The sequence below is a fragment of the Ambystoma mexicanum genome, chromosome 6q, assembly GCF_040938575.1.
Source record: "Ambystoma mexicanum isolate Mex_15411 chromosome 6q, UKY_AmexF1_1, whole genome shotgun sequence".
Taxonomy (NCBI): domain Eukaryota; kingdom Metazoa; phylum Chordata; class Amphibia; order Caudata; family Ambystomatidae; genus Ambystoma; species Ambystoma mexicanum.
The window spans coordinates 447,557,068-447,574,865 of NC_090937.1; positions in this window are offsets into that span (position 1 = coordinate 447,557,068).

Sequence of the window (17,798 nt, forward strand, 5' to 3'; positions counted from 1 at the left end):
TCCGAAAAATTCAAATGGTACTTAGAGGGTAAAGAGATCGAGCCGGTACCCGACTATAAATACCTAGGTGTCCAGATCGACTCTTCAAAAAACGAAACATCTATGCAGCTCGCTTTGGAAATAAAGTTGGGGAAACTAGCGTCACAAGCAAAAGCAATAGATACAAAATTTGGTAAATTTTCGTGCATTCCCGTAATAGACTTCTACAAGAAAAGTCGTCCCCTCAATTACCTATGGAACAGAGGCCATGCCAACAATCCCAGAAAGAACTTGGCAAAAACTGGAGAGCAAGTTCTGGAAATCAGTCTTAAACCTTCCAAAGTCTACATCCATTGCTGCAATTAGACAGGAACTTAGCCTACTGTCACTAAGAGCAACAGTTATCCTAAACTCACTTAGGTTATTCAGGAAATGCATTACGGCCGACACTGACCAAATATTTGGTCTACTGAACACAGAACTACAAAGCGGCAAAGTTACAATGCTAAAAACATGGAAAAACAAAATTACGTCCACCTTAGAATCAGTGACGTGCACGGAAGCTGACCTTATTACAAACCCTCTGAGAGTTTATAAGAAACTGAAAGAATTAGACTGGATACAGACCCAAGACCTAGTCAACAAAAATAAACTCCTTTTCCACCTTCCCACCATGCACTCCAAATTAAATGAGCCGATGAAATATCTCCAGAAATTTCCAAACAGGAGAGCAAGAAATTACATGTTGAGAATCCGGCTAAATTTACTGGAAACAAATGAGATCCTGAACATCCGAGGCCTTTCCGACTCTAATACATGCCGCTTGTGCAACGTCGAAACCGAATCCATCAGGCACCTATTGATCTCATGCCCAGCAACCCTAGACTTAAGATCAGCCTACATAAAGCACTTTAGCCCAGAAGAATACGGATGGGACGAAGCAACGTGTTGGAACAGACTGATAGGTGGGGACCGAAACTGCTGGTTACTAGCTTCAACCAAAATTCTGCAACTCACCATGCAGAGGATATAGTCCAAACAGCATCATCACTCGTGAAACCACTGGACTTTTTCTGGGCTACTTCAGTGAAAGTCATTTTCTTGCCTTTTCTTCATCTCTTTTGTAAAGTTCTAAATGAACACATACAAATAAAAAAAATAAAAAAAAATATATAGTTTATTTAGAGCTGAGGGACATACTGGACGAAGAGGCCCTCCGAGGGAGACCTTATTGCCCTTCAATCAGGTAGGGGGGATCCCCAGTCTTGCAAGCATGGTAGAAGCCAGCCTCAATTACTGTAGTGGAATGGGACCTGGCCAAGAAACCCCACCCAGCAGCTTTTCTTTCCACCCATACCTCCCCAGAGAACCTGCTGCTTCAGGCCATGACAGCCAGCTTAATGACAACCTCCTTGCCCTCTGACATTGAGAAAAAGAAGTTAGACACTTACAGGTGCAAAGTGTTCGCCTCAGGCAATCTTGTTATGAGGCTAATCAGCGCACCTTATGCCATGGCCAAATTGTTGTTTGGCCTCTAGTCTAGTGTCTGAGGTGGCTGAAAATCACCTAATTAGAGGCATGAGGGCTTACATGCCCTGATGCTGGATCCTGCAGTCGGACCTTAAATCGGCCAAGGGTTGATCATCAAAAGGCACTCCGTGATGAGGACCTCAGGGTTTGTTTTTTACGTTTTAGTGAAGCTACTTGACATGCCTTTGAATTACAAAAATCTCTTTGGAGCCAAGGCGGACGACTTGCTTCAGTGGCTCTGCAAAGTCCCTAGAGTTGGCTGTGCAGCAGTCCTCAGCACCCGCACCACGAGAGATCTTTAACCCTTCTTGGGCCTTGCAGTCCCTTGTGCACCCCCTCCTTAAAAAGCCTTCTGCCGAGTGTACCTGTCTGGCAAACTATCACCCAATCTCTATCCCTCCTTTCCTGCAGGGTTTTAGGGGTTGCCAGAGTTCGCAACTGCGACCTCTGAGGTCTCCCTTGCTACCCCTAAAAAAAAAAAAAAGTCTTTCTTTTTAAAAAAAAAAAAAAAAAATGTTTTTAACGCAAGCTCTTGGGCTGTGGCCAGCACCATGTGGCTCTTTACTTCTGGAATGATTGGCTTTCTTGTTCAGGCCTCTTAAAAAAAAAAAAAAAAAAAAAGACAGGAATGCCACAAGTCTAACACTTTCAGAACTGACCCTAAATAAGAAAGAGTAGGAATACCAAATAATGTGTCTTTCTGGAATTTTATACAATAATTGCTAGACTCATTAAAGGTTTATTTCTGGCACACTTCAACACTTCAGAGGGTGAGTCACAGATTTAGTCTGTTCTTAACACCTCAACTCAGCCTTTCATCCTCCTGAGGTCAATAAATGAGTACCAACACAGGTTGGGTGATATTGGGTGTATATTTGTTCTATATAAAGTGCTCATGCGTAAGTGCTATATAATAACACATCATTATCATTTGGCCTTTGACATCTGCTTCCATTCACAGTAATTTGGAAATATGGGTCTATACACACTGATCCTAACGATACATATGGCGATTGATTCTTATATGAAATGTACATTACATTATAGTGATATCGTAACCATATTTTTCGTAGTGTACTTAGGAACAATTTTATGTGATGCCACTTCCTGTTTTGTCAAGGGTGAAAGGTCGTGTTCCATCACCTCGCGCGATATCACTTCGGGGTGGGGTCAAATGACATCACTTCCTGTGATGTCATCAGAGGTCAAGGGTCATGGGATGTCACTTCCGCTACCCGTGGCATTTTGGTGAAATGACGGCCCTGCTTTCCTGGACGAACTCCTAGAAAACTCGCCATCTCTCCGCTTACTCTCCACACTGAATCTGTTGGTTGTCTCCATGACCATCAGTCTGGCTTCCGAGCAGCCAGAGGCACGGAAACTGCTCTCCTGAACACCATTGAAGATCTGCCCTCTTTCCTCTGTCCTCATCCTCCTGACCTTTCTTCTGCTTTTGACATGGTCAATCACGTCAACCTGATCAATCAAGATGCGAGAACCTGGGCATCACGATCAGGCCCTGGAGTGGTTGACCTCCTTCCTCCTGGACCAACCTTCCCAGGTCCAACTTGGGTCCTTTCTCTCCACCACCTCTCTCCCCACATGTGGTGTTCCCCAGGGCTCCACCCTCTCACCCTGGCTCTTCAATGTCTACATGGCCCCTTTGGCGCACCTGATCTCTACCTTCTCTAACTTTCAGTGTTATGCAGATGACACTCCGCTCTTTATCAGGCTCCCTTCGACCTCCTCTCCTCTCCCGCTCATTCCTAACTGTATGCGCGATTCAGGATATTTGCGCCTCCAATGATCTCTGCCTTAATGCCAGTAAGACGGAGATCCTGCTCATTGCAACCACTGCGTCCGCTTTCCTTCTCACTCTGGCCACCCTCCTTCCTGTGAGGCAAAAAACCTAGGTATCATCCGCGACTCAACTCTCTCCTTCTCTCCTCACATCACTGACCTTGCCAAGGAGGCCCACTACCAGCTGCATCTCCTCAGAGGTATTCTTCCTTTTCTCACTTCCTGTAACGCTCACCTGACCCCCACGGAGGCGCTGGTCTAGTCTGGGTGGCTGTGGCCTCTTCGAGCGTGATGCACAGAAATCGGAACACCGACTGAACAGGACCCTCAAATCTTGCTTGTCTGGCCCGTAGGAATATCCTTCTGCAGATGAGAAAGGGGATTAACAGTCTGCAGAATAGTGTGCTTGCTCCCCCCTTCGTTCTTCTCTAACTTCCTCCGAAATCCCCGGTTGAAGCTCACCTTATGGTTTGAAAGGATGAACCCTCCATCCTGCTTCTGGTGCAGGGGCGCGTGTTTGTCCAGTTACTTCACTGGTTTTCAGAATGGCGCTGGCAAAATCCACTTGACTTTTCCGAGCGGAACGCCGTAAGTATGAAGATTACAAAAGTTCAAGTATTGAGCCTCCTTTTCTGTTGCCTTCCTAACCTGTGATCTGTCCTTTATTTCAGGTGCAGAATGAAGGCGATGCATTGAGGGATTGAATTGCCGATGGTAAACTCAGGTGAGTTAGCGATGGGGGCGATCCCTCTTAATGTCTTTATATTCCTCCAGTAATGTCTTTTCTCCAGCATGGGGTCTGGCATGGATTCACATGCTCATGAATATTCCCCGTCGTCAGGCTGGGAATCCTCGGTAAAGAAAAAACCAGTATCAGTTTCGTTTCTGATCTGTCTTTCGTAGTAATAACCAATCACTGGTCTCTGCGTCATACTGACCACAGCCAATGACTGCCCTCTACCTAAGCACCGCCTCTGGCAGCCATCTTCAGATTTTTACCGCACGTTCATGTGTTGGGATCCTCGTGCTATTGCTCTCGAGCGTTAGTGCTATTTTTTTCGCGCTTTTTTCACAAAAACTCGATTCTTTCGGTCAAAAGAGCCTCAAGCTCCACCGATCCTACATCCGATCAACGGGGACCCGTGTCGGATTCGTCTGCGCCCCTCAAGGGTGAAGATTTCGTCGAGCTACACTTCGGAGGACTCCAGAAGCTTCTCAGGCCTGGTCTCGGAGATGGCCCAGGAGAAGGGAAGCTCGACGCCCGGAAAGCTGTTCAGGGTCTGCCCTGGATGCCAGCTGCAGAACGTCTTTAAGGAGGACGAACACTCTTTCTGCCTTTACTGCCTTCATGAGGACAAGACGCACGTGGAGAAGGACTGTGCGTTTTGCGGCAACATGTCGGAACGGACCATGAAGGACCGCCATCAACGTCTCGCCAACTGGCTGGAGGGTAAGAGCCCGTCTGGCGAGAAGAAGAAGAAATCCGAGCGGTCTTCTAAGACCTTTGATGGCGCCCCGGCGACGGGGGCCCAACATAAGGCTAAGCACCGCGAGTCCGCTGGCACCGGGAGCGCCGAACGGTCGGGCTCTACGGGCGCCAGGCAGGGCGCACCCTCCCCGGCACCATCAACCACGAGCCAACGCTCTGGGTCGGGTAAGAGGAAGGCCGAGCACCCGGCGAAACTCCTGGAGAGGCCCCGGTCGAGCTCTAAGGCAGAGGAGGAGCGTGGCAGTGCCCCCTCCCTCAAGGATAAGGCGGTGAGCGCACCTAAGGTGGTGAAGGCCTTGATCCATCCGACCAAGCCCTCTATCGAAACGGTCGCGGCGGCCCTGGCTCAGCCTGTGGAGGCTGCGCCAGTGGTGGCGACCTCGGGGCCCAGAATCTCCCTGCCTCCTCGGAGGGAGTCTTCTTTTGTGCCCATCGATAGGACCCCCGTGAAACCCTCCGTGGGGAAGAAGAAGGGGGGGCAGGGCGTCGTCGTAGATTCGGCCTCAACCTCAGAAGAGGAGCTGATCGAGGTCTTAAGCCACGGCCTAGGCGTGGAAGAAGGCCAGCCCGTCAGAATGGACCCCGACGCAGGTGACGACGACGACATCGTCGAGGATACCGACGGGGCCCCTGCTCGCCCGTCGGATTGCCCTCTGCCAGCGCCGCAAGACAACTCGGCGGCCATTTTGTTGGCCATACAGTCCTTATGCTCCGAGATAAGGACGAGACTACCGTTACCGACGGAGGAACCTCTCCCGTCGGGGGATCCAGAACCGGGACCTTCTGGTGTTCCCCCTACCAAGAAAAGAAGGATCCATCCACCACCTCCTTTTCAACCGTCGCGCCCCGTCCAGCCCTCCTCCCCGTCCACCCGAGGGGATGATACGGGGACTGACACGGCAGCGACGGGTACAGACGACGAGGCATACGACGAGGATATTCCGTCGTCGCCTCCCGCCAGGGCTTCTCCGCCCGACGAGATCGGATCTTTCCACTCCATGATCTCCAGGGCTTCCGAGCTTTTCCAACTCTGCCCTGAGGAGAAGAAAAAGGAAGGCTTCCTTTATCAGCGGCGCGAGGCCAAGAGGAAGACGGTCCTCGCAGTGCCTCTGTTGGACGACATTTGGGATGAGGGCCTTTCCCTCCTCAAGAACCCTTCCACGACGCCAGCTAGAAGAGACCGGTACGAGAAAAAGTACCGGGTCCCGGACACGGCCCCCCTGTGCCTCCGGGCGCAGCCTACCCCGGATTCCGTCGTCTCCGCGGCAGCCAGGAAGAAAGCGGGGGGGGGGTGCGGCCTCCACATCGACTTCCCCGCCGGACGGCGAGGGAAAGAAATTGGATGCTATGGGACGTAGAGTCATCTCGTCGGCAGCGACGACGATTAAAGCGGCCAACGCCTTGGCTATCGTGGCCCGCTACGACAGGGAGCTCTGGTACAAGATAGCTCCCCTGCTGGATTTTCTGCCGGACGACAAGAGGGCGGAGGCCCTGGAGATCCTGCAGGAAGGTGGGGTGGCCTCGGACCACGCCATCACCGTGGCGACGGACATCGCAGACACTGGGTTCCGCCAGCTGGGCAACGGCGTTTGCCTTCGACGTCGTGGATGGCTCAAAGCTACGGACTTCCGGCAGGACGTCCAGACCAGAGTCCTGGACATGCCCTTCGACGGGAACAACCTGTTTGGGAAGACAGTGGACGATTCCCTTCAGGCCATCAAGGCGGATACTGAGACGGCCCGGGCCCTCGGAGTTCTGCAGCAACGTCGGACGCCCTTTCGGAGCAGCGGAGGCAAGGGCGCCTCCAGAGGTTCCGGCAGCGGTTTCGCTTCCTACCGTCAAGCGGCCCGCTCGTCGTCGCAAGAGGCCTACAGAGGACGAGGCAAGTCTAGCGGACCCCGCCGTCGTCGCCCAGGAGGTCAAGGCGGCAAGGCCGCGTCCAAGCAGGATTGAACCGGCTGTGGGGTCGGGCCCCCACCGGAGCACCCCGGTGGGAGGCCGGCTGGCGGGCTTCGTCAGCGTGTGGGAGTCCATCTCCACCGACCGTTGGGTGCTGGACGCCCTGGCCCGGGGCCACGCGCTCGAGTTTCAAAGAAGGTGCCCGCGCGTCCCCCCCGTGGCCAGGAAAGAACTTCACCTCCCTCAACTTCTCCTGGAGGTAAAGGCGATGCTCAGGAAGGGCGCCATCGAAATCGTCCCAAAGAGGCTTCGGGGCTCCGGAGTTTACTCGAGATACTTCCTCGTGAAGAAGAAGACGGGAGGATGGCGCCCCATCCTAGACCTCCGACGTCTGAACAAGTTCATCAAGGCGCAGAAGTTCCGGATGGTCACCCTCCAGCACGTCCTGGGCCAGCTGGAGGAAGGGGATTTCCTATCGTCGTTGGATTTGGAGGATGCCTACTTCCACATTCCCATCCTAAAGGGGCACCGAAAATTCCTCAGGTTCGTGGTCCAAGGGCGTCATTACCAGTTCAGAGCCCTCCCCTTCGGACTACGGTCGGCACCCAGGGTATTCACCAAGTGCCTCGCACCGGTGGCGGCGCAGCTGCGCCGCGAGGGGATCCACGTCTACCCCTACCTGGACGACTGGCTCATCCGCGCCAAGACGAGGGAGCTCGCCGTGGTTCACACGGCAAGGACCGTCCAACTCCTCACGGACCTGGGATTCTCCGTGAACTACGCCAAATCCCACCTGGTGCCCGCGCAAGTCGCACTGTTTCTGGGAGCGAGGCTCGACACAGTGTCCCTTCTGGCCTCCCCGTCGGAGGAGAGGACCAGGACCATCTTGGGCAAGGTGCAACGGATGTTGGTGGCCGACGCGGCCAAAGTGAGGTCCATCAAGTCCCTCCTCGGGATGATGTCTTCCTGCATCTACCTCATTCCCATGTGCAGGCTCCGGATGCGCCCGTTGCAAGAATTCCTGGATGCACGCTGGATCCAGACGACGGGCAGCTTCGAGGAAAGGATCAAGCTCGTCGAGAACTTCCGACGAGCGATACAGTGGTGGGGCACCCGCGCGCATCTGACGGCGGGCATGGACTTCCAGACCCCAGCCCACCAGGAGACTGTGACTACGGATGCCTCCCTGGAAGGGTGGGGAGCGCACACCGAAAATCTGCACGCAAAGGGACTCTGGCTCCCGACGGAGAAGTCCCTGCATATCAACGTCCTGGAGCTCCGTGCAGTGTTTTGGGCCCTCAGGTCTTTCCTTCCGTCCCTCAAGGGCAAGGTGGTGAGGATCTTCACCGACAACACCACCACCATGTTTTACATCAGGAAACAGGGCGGAACCAGGTCCCCAGCGCTGTCCAAGGAGGCGCAGGACCTGTGGCATTGGGCCGTCGCCCAAAGGATTTTTCTGGTGCCGTTTCATCTGGCAGGGATAAAAAACACCATCGCCGACTCACTCAGCAGGGAGCTGCGCTCGTGCCACGAGTGGGAACTACGGCAGGATCTGGTGGATCGCCTCTTCCGACGGTGGGGCACACCCCAGATCGACCTGTTCGCGACGGCGACGAACACCAAGTGCCGGAGGTTCGCCAGCAGGTTTCCCCAGACGAGGAGCATGGGCGATGCTTTCTCGTTCCCCTGGGAGGGCCTGTTCCTCTATGCGTTCCCTCCCTTGCCTCTGCTAATCCGGCTAGTCAACCTGCTCAAGAGGTCACGGTGCAGGATGATCCTCGTCGCACCCTCGTGGCCGAGGCAGATATGGTTCCCGGACCTTCTGGACTTGTCAGCGTCCCCGCCGATCAAGCTGCCGGCGGACGCGGATCTACTCTCCAGGGAAGGAGGCGCCATCCTCCACCACGACCCGAAGTCGCTGAACTTGCAGGCCTGGCTCCTGCAGCGCTAGAGTTTGGAGGATACGACATACCGGCCGACTGCAGAGAGGTTCTTGCAAAGGCCAGGGCGTCCTCGACTCTTAAATGCTACGGACACAAATGGAAGAGGTTCTCTGTCTGGTGCCACGCACAGAAGATTAACCCTCTACGGATTACGGCTCCCCAAGTACTGCCGTACCTGCTGACGCTGGCCAAAGCTGGCCTGGCACACGCGTCCATCAAGATTCATCTTGCTGCGATCTCCCGATACACCAGAACCACGGGGCGGACGTCCTTGTGGTCTCATCGCCTGGTGAAAGAGTTCATGAAGGGACTGTTCAGATCGTTCCCGCCGGTGAAGGCTCCGGCCCCGGCGTGGGAGCTCAACGTGGTGCTGACCAAGCTCATGGGACCTCCGTTCGAGCCTCTGCACTCGGCTCCGTTGAAGTTTCTATCGTGGAAAACTGCTTTTCTTGTGGCCATCACCTCCGCACGACGAGTGGGAGAGATCCAGGCCCTTTCCTGCAAGGCGCCCCGTACTTGACTTTCCACGACACGAGGGTAGTGCTCAGGACGCACCCCTCCTTCATGCCCAAGGTACCGTCGGACTTCCATCTCAACGAACCCTTGGTGTTGCCTGTATTCTTCTCGTCGCCTTCGTCGCCGGCTGAGAGGACTTTGCACTCGCTGGATGTAGCTAGAGCGCTGAAGTTCTACGTGGACCGCACGAAGTGTTTTCGGAAGACGTCACAACTCTTTGTGAACTTTGGACCTGTCAATCAGGGGAAGGCTCTCTCGAAGGCTTCCATTTCCAGATGGCTCTCCGGCTGTATCATGTACTGTCATCGGTTGGCAAACCGACCTCTGCCCGGCCGTCCGAGAGCCCATTCCACCAGAGCGATCGCAGCTACCACGGCGTTCCTTTCTGGTGTGCCCCTGCTGGACATATGCAGGGCTGCTACGTGGAGGTCGACGCACACCTTCACGAAGTTCTACTGCGTCGATCGGGATTCCAGGGAGGAGTCCAGGGTCGGCCAAGCAGTGCTGCGCAACCTGTTCGCCTGAGGTGAGCCTGGTGAGGAGGTAAGATGCTTAATGTTGAGTTTGATGCTATGCTTAATGTTGAGCCTTTGCCACCTCCCGTGGTTGTGCATGTGTATACTGCTATGTATTCTTTATTCATGAGCATGTGAATCCATGCCAGACCCCATGCTGGAGAAGGAACAAGTTACTTACCTGTAACTGTTGTTCTCCAGCATGGGTCTGGCATGGATTCACATGCGAACCCTCCCGCCTACCCCTCTGCGGCTCTTCACTTGGTCATACTGCCACTTCACGTGCTTCCAAATCTGAAGATGGCTGCCAGAGGCGGTGCTTAGGTAGAGGGCAGTCATTGGCTGTGGTCAGTATGACGCAGAGACCAGTGATTGGTTATTACTACGAAAGACAGATCAGAAACGAAACTGATACTGGTTTTTTCTTTACCGAGGATTCCCAGCCTGACGACGGGGAATATTCATGAGCATGTGAATCCATGCCAGACCCATGCTGGAGAACAACAGTTACAGGTAAGTAACTTGTTCCTTGTCCTTTCCCCATAGCGGCCGGGGTGCGGTACCTGCCAACGAAGCGGCGCCGAACCGAAATGAGGAATGATCCACCAACAGAAGACCAGTAAGTGTTATGGCGGGAAATTAGGCTTTCCTCATATGTTCCTTCTGCTCACTTTTTGTCTCTTCTTCTCTCCCCTAGGCGCAGAGATGTGGCGACCGGCGCAGACAGTCGCGGTGGAGCCAGAAGAACTCCCGAGGATAGGTGAGTGAAGCGCGGCGCTGCAGCGAGCAACGCAGTGCTTTTAAATGAGTCTTTTCTCAGGAACGCTGGCGTGAAGGTTCCGGATGCAGGTAAGAAGTTTGATAAAATTCTTGGTTTTCACCTGTCTCTTCTTTCCTTACAGGTTTTCCAGGATCGAGGCGGGCGTGGCTGGAGACCAGATGCAGGAGCAGACACGGTGAGCGTTCAGCTGCTTGGATGCAGAACAACGCGAAGCGTGAGCTACTGTCTGGGCGTGGCTTAAATAGCCCCCAAAGTAGTTCCAGGTAAGTATCCTTCCCTGGCCACGCCCGTGTGGCAAAATAGTCCCAATGACAAAATAGTCGCTTTCAGGTCTCAGGGAGGCCTGAATCTTGCAGCATGGTCTGCACCAGGTAAGTGCACAAAACACCTTCCTTTATGAGCCTGGCGCCAGGACTGATGTCCAATATGAGCCTGGCGCCAAAGGCGCCAGGACAGAGTCCAAAGAGCCCCTATAAGGGGCCGCTGGGCTTTTACCCGGGGGCATGATGCCTGCTCCCGGGGGTGCTGGGCCTGGCGCTCCGGGGGTAGGCATCATGACAGCACTCCCCCCTCCCTCCCCCCCCCAAAGGCCCCTCCCAAGGTCGTTCCCTCTGGAGGTTTCTGTTTGTTTGGGAAATTCCGATGGAACCTTTTTTACCAGCCGAGGTGCATGTAAGTGGTCACTGGGTTCCCAAGACCTTTCCTGAGGCCCGTACCCTTTCCAATCAATTAGATAGAAAAGTTTTGATTTTGAGATCCTAGAATCCAAAATGTTCTTCACCTCGAATTCAGGCTCCCCATCTATCTGGATTGGTTCTGGTGACTTTATTAATCTGGTTCCTGGTTACACTGGTTTCAAAAGTGACACATGAAAAACGGGGTGAATCCGCATGTTAGCTGGTAGATCGAGCTTGACTGCCACTGGGTTAATTATAGCTTTGATCGAGTAAGGGCCCAAATACCTTGGATTAAAAGTTCGAGGTCCCTTGAGCAATAAGTGTTTGGTGGCCAACCATACTTGATCCCCTATTTGGTATGGAGGCGCCTCACTCCGATGCAGATCCGCATTCTTTTTGTATTTCCCTTTCGCTTGTTGCAAATGTGCAATTGCATCCTTGAAGGCTTGAGTTATCGTGGAATGCAAATGGTCCACTGCGGGCATTTCAAGGCTCAGAGGTGAGTCCAGGTCTGAAGTACGAGGGTGATGTCCATATAGGGTACAAAAGGGGCTTTGTCCAGTTCCAGAGTATACCGAGTTATTCTATGCATATTCGGCCACCCATAAAATATCCTTCCAATTACCCTCCGATTGGTGCAACATACATCGTAGGTATTGTTCAAGGGTCTGGTTCGTTCTCTCCGTCTGACCATCGGTCTGTGGGTGGTGGCTGGTTGAGAGTCTTACGTCGATTTGTGCCAGTTGACAACACTTTCTCCAAAAATGAGAAATAAACTGGCTTCCCCGGTCGGAGGCTAGTATGGACGGGAATCCATGCAAACGGATGATATTTTCGAGGAATTCCTTGGCTAGGACAGAAGCTGAAGGTAATCCTTTCAACGGAATAAAATGGGCCATCTTGGAAAATAAATCCACCACAACCAGAATAGTATTGTATCCATTACAAGGGGGCAGGTCTGTGACAAAATCTAGTGACAAGGTGTGCCAAGGTGCTGGTGGAATATCTAAAGGCTGAAGAAGACCGGCGGGTTTTGTCTTTTGGCCTTTGTTTTGGGCGCAAACTCCACAGGACATCACGAAAGATTGAATATCCTTTCGCCAGGAAGGCCACCAGAATTGTCGTTTAATTTTTTCCTCAGTTTTTGCAATGCCAGGATGTCCTTCCATCAGGGTATCATGATGACGGGAAATAACCAGTTCTTGCAATTCCTTTTCTGGCAGAAATAAGTGTCCTTGGAAGTAAGGTAGGCCATCGTTGACCGAAAATTGAGACCCCCTTTGGATCCAATCCTGCAAGGCTGTAGAGTCCAGGAGTTGTTTTACCCGTGCTTGAATGTCTTCAAGGGTTTGTAAAGAGGTTATCCCCAAAATTCTTTGTTCGGGAATTATCGGCACAGGTTCTGAGTTTGTGTCTATTTCTCCCATTCCTATTCGAGATAGCGCGTCCGCTTTGCCATTCTTACAGCCGGGGCGGTAAGTGATTACAAAATCGAACTCAGCAAAGAACAAAGCCCATCGGAGCTGACGTGACGATTGAGCCTTGGCAGTTTTTAAATATTGTAAGTTTCAGTGATCAGCGATCACGGTGATAGTATGCCTGGCGCCAAGAAGATAATGCCGCCAAGCCTTAAAGGCGGACTTAATGGCTAATAATTCCTTGTCGGCGATTGCATAATTTACCTCAGGCGGTGAGAACTTTCTGGACCAAAATGCTACGGGGTGCAGTTGGTTGGTTTCAGGGTCTCTCTGAGACAGGACAGCTCCCATGGCTAAGCTGGACGCGTCGGTTTCGACTATATATGGGAGATCGGGACGCGGGTGCTTCAAAATAGGTGCGGACGTGAATTTAGCTTTCAATTCCTGAAAGGCCTGTTCGGCTTCCTCGGTCCATTCGAAGCGTTTATTTTTCCGCAAGAGTGCAGTGATGGGTTGTACCACACTTGAAAATTCCGGGATAAATCTGCGATAAAAATTGGCAAAACCAAGCATGCTTTGGACACCTTTCACCGAACTAGGTGATGGCCATTTGAGGATGGCATCCACTTTTCGTGAGTCCATTCGGGCCCCATTAGGTGTCAGGATGAATCCAAGAAGCTCAACCTCGGTGATATGGAAAACGCACTTTTCCAGCTTTGCAAACAGTTTGTGCTGGCGCAATTTCTCAAGGACGGCCCTGACATGCTTTCTGTGATCAGATTCCGAAGAGGAGTACACAAGAATGTCATCGATATATACGACAACACAAACATCGATGAGTTACCGAAGGACATCGTTCAAGAAGAATTGGAAGGCAGCAGGCGCGTTGCACAACCCGAAAGGCATCACCTGGTATTCGAATAATCCATATTTTGTACGGAAGGCCGTTTTCCATTCGTCGCCTTCTTTTACTCGCACCAGATGATAAGCCCCCCAGAGATCTAACTTGGTATATACGCAAGCGTCCTTCACCTGGGCAAGGAGATCAGAGGCAGAGGGTAACGGTTTTTAACAGTTATCTGGTTCAATGCGCGGTAGTCGATACAAGTTCTAAGGTCGCCTTCTTTTTTGGGCACGAAGAACAAAGCCGAGGATGCCGGAGACTTTGACGGGCGAATGAAACCATTGGCTAGGTATTGATCTAAATATTGTCTCAAATGCAGATTCTCAGGTTCAGTAAGGGCATAAATCCTGCTACAAGGGGGTTGTGCACCAGGCACCAGATCGATTTGGCAATCGTACGATCTGTGGGGAGGTAACGTGTTGGCCTGTTCCTTTTGGAAGACGTCCTGAAAGTCTTGGTATTCCGGAGGTAGTTGCATGGAGACAGAGGTTACAGACGCTAGACTAATCTTCAGATTTTCTGGGTAGCAGGTTTGTGCACAATCCGGGAAGGTTATTCTCTTCGCTCGCCAATCAATTTGAGGATTATGTGTCTCTAACCAAGGGATTCCGAGAATAACCTGAAACTGTGGAGCCTTGATTACATCAAACAACTGCCTCCTGATGGCCGTCCGGACCTATAAGTGTCACCTCAGCAGTGGAATGTGTTACCGGTCCAGAGGCAATTTCGGTTCCATCGACTGTGGTGATGACATCTTTGCTGGTTTTAGGACGCAGAGGGAGGTTAATCCTAGAGACCAATTCACGATCCATATAATTTCCTATAGCCCCACTATCGATGTATGCCTTTATTGCATGCAACCGCTTAGGCTGTTCCGGATCTACGAGAACCATTGGCACAATGAAATGCGAGGTCTGAGAGTTAGTTTTCAAGCTCGGCAAGCGGACCCCTACGCTTGTCGGGCGTGGTCGTTTCCCGAAACAGAGTCTTCATGGTTTTTTATCAGCGGCTCCTACCACCTTCTTGGGCGGTTTTGCCGGGCAATCTCGTAGAAAGTGTCCAGAGGACCCACAATAAAGACATAATTGCATCTGCCGTCTTCTTTCACGTTCTTTTTGAGTTAAAGGTCCTTTAACCCCTCCGATTTGCATAGGCTCAGAGACATCAGCACCCTTGGGGTTAGCGTGGGTCTTGACCAACACCCGGGTCTCAAACTTGGACCGATCTGCTTTTCTGTTTTGAAGTCTGTGATCCAATTGGACCACTAAGTCTATATATTCTGTGCATTCTTGGGGCGGATTTACAACTTGGGCCAGGACATCTTTAAGTTCTCCGCGTAGACCTCGATAAAATTACGTGATTCTTTTATCCTCTGGCCACCCAGTTTCCACAATTAGTCTATTAAAGGTTGCAATGTAGGATAGGAGGTCCTGATTGCCCTATCGCAGGGATAGGAGTTCGTCATCCAGAGCCTGCCCCTGAGAGTGTCGAGCAAATAACCTTTCCATGCTTGCTTGAAATCCTTGAAAATCACGGAGAATCTGGTCATCTTGAGTAACCAGTGGAACTGACCAATCGGCAGCACAGCCGCTGAGATATGACAATACAAAGGCTACCTTGGTCTGGTCATTAGGGAAGGCCCCAGGTCTGCATAGGAAGTGCAAATGACACCGATTCATGAATACGGCGAATCGTTTGGGGTCCCCAGCAAAGCGTTCGGATGGGGCCAGCGGCATGTTTCCAGGTAGATTAATCTGCACAGGGTTACTGGGAACCACAGGAGCGGGGTTCCCCCCAGAACCGGGTAGAGGAGTGTGCCCAGCTTGACCTTGCAAAAACTGTCTAGCCAGGTCATCAGTTCTTTCCTTTGATACAATCACTTCCCTCCTGAAAGCATTAGTCTCTTGACGAGCGGCGTGTACTTCGGCCCGTAATTCCTCCAGTAGTTGGGCCAACTGATCAGTCTCAGAAGTTTCCATAGCGCCTGGGTGGGAATTTGTAGGAAGGCTTCGCGTTCTGTAACGCTAGTCTAGTCTGGGTGGCTGTGGCCTCTTCGAGCGTGATGTGCAGAACTCGGAACACCGACTGAACAGGACCCTCAAATCTTGCTTGTCTGGCCCGTAGGAATATCCTTCTGCAGATGAGAAAGGGGATAAACAGTCTGCAGAATAGTGTGCTTGCTCCCCCCTTCGTTCTTCTCTAACTTCCTCCGAAATCCCCGGTTGAAGCTCACCTTATGGTTTGAAAGGAGGAACTCTCCATCCTGCTTCTGGTGCAGGGGCACGTGTTTGTCCAGTTACTTCACTGGTTTTCAGAATGGCGCTGGCAAAATCCACTTGACTTTTCCGAGCGGAACGCCGTAAGTATGAAGATTACAAAAGTTCAAGTGTTGAGTCTCCTTTTCTGTTGCCTTCCTAACCTGTGATCTGTCCTTTATTTCAGGTGCAGAATGAAGGCGATGCATTGAGGGATTGAATTGCCGATGGTAAACTCAGGTGAGTTAGCGATGGGGGCGATCCCCCTTAATGTCTTTATATTCCTCCAGTAATGTCTTTTGTCCTTTCCCCATAGGGGCCGGGGTGCGGTACCTGCCAACGAAGCGGCGCCGACCCGAATTGAGGAATGATCCACCAACAGAAGACCGGTAAGTGTTATGGCGGAAAATTAGGTTTTCATCATATGTTCCTTCTGCTCACCTTTTGTCTCTTCTTCTCTCCCCTAGGCGCAAAGATGTGGCGACCGGTGCAGACAGTCGCGGTGGAGTCAGAAGAACTCCCGAGGATAGGTGAGTGAAGCGCGGCGCTGCAGCGAGCAACGCGGTGCTTTTAAATGAAAGTCTTTTCTCAGGAACGCTGGCGTCAAGGTTCCGGATGCAGGTAAGAAGTTTGATAAAATTCTTGGTTTTCACCTTTCTCTTCTCTCCTTACAGGTTTTCCAGGATCGAGGCGGGCGTAGCTGGAGACCAGATGCAGGAGCAGACACGGTGAGCGTTCAGCTGCTTGGATGCAGAACAATGCGAAGCGTGAGCTACTGTCTGGGCGTGGCTTAAATAGCGCCCCAAAGTAGTTCCAGGTAAGTAGCCTTCCCTGGCCACGCCCGAGTGGCAAAATAGTCCCAATGAAAAAATAGTCCCTTTCAGGTCTCGGAGAGGCTTGAATCTTGCAGCATGGTCTGCATCAGGTAAGTGCACAAAACACCTTCCTTTATGAGCCTGGCACCTATGGCGCCAGGACTGATGTCATGAGCCTGGCGCCAGGACTGATGTCATGAGCCTGGCGCCAGGACTGATGTCATGAGCCTGGCGCCAGGACTGATGTCATGAGCCTGGCGCCAAAGGTGCCAGGACAGAGTCCAAAGAGCCCCTATAAGGGGCTGCTGGGCTTTTACCTGGGGGGCATGATGCCTGCTCCCGGGGGTGCTGGGCCTGGCGCTCCGGGGGTAGGCATCACGACACTTCCCCCACCCCGAAGCTCACTGTCTCCAGAGCCCTGTTTGTGTCTAGGCTGGACTATTGCGGGCAGCCTCTTTCTCAATCTGCCTTCCTTTACCGCCGTACTCTGCAACTAATCCAGAACAGGACTGCAAGACTTATCCTTGGCTTCAAACCCAGGGACCTTATCTCTCAAGCCCTGATATCCCTCCACTGGCTCCCAGCGGCTGCAAGGATCAAGTTCAAGACCCTCTGCATCATTCACAATGCTTTCTGTAGCCCGGGCCCACGCTACATCCAACTCTCAAAATACCTTCCTTCTCGAGCCCTTCGCTCAGCTACCTCCAACTCTCTAAGGGTCAGACGCTTCTACAGGCAGAGAGTGGGTGGGCAGATCTCTCTTCTGCAGGTGCCACCCCCTAGAACGTTCTCCGTGCCCCTCTCAACTTCGGGCCAGATCACCTGAAGTTCCAGAATCAGCTCAAGATCTTCCTTTTCTCCTCTGCTTTCTTTCTTGCCCTCCCTTGCTGACTACCTGTCTGCTGAGCCGACTGGTTGCTTGGCTACTCTGTCTCACTGGGTACCAGGCTACTCCATGATCAGTCTTCCCTGCACTGCCTCCGGGCTTACCGCACTTTAAGGGGCTGTAACTGTAACCCATACAGTCCCCTGCCTCCATGCACTTACCCAGAGCCGTGCTGCCCTTGGCTGCACTTGCTCAGAGCAATGCTGCCCTGATTGCACTTCCCCCTTCCCTCGCCCTGAGATTCCCGCTCCCTTCCTCCTGCACTTTACACTGTCGCACTTGCACAATCTGAATGACACAAGACCTGTTAAGTGTGTCTTGTCCTCCCTCTGTCTTCCCTCTCTTGTCGCACTTAGAAACACTTGTGTACGGGTGCGTTATAAATTAC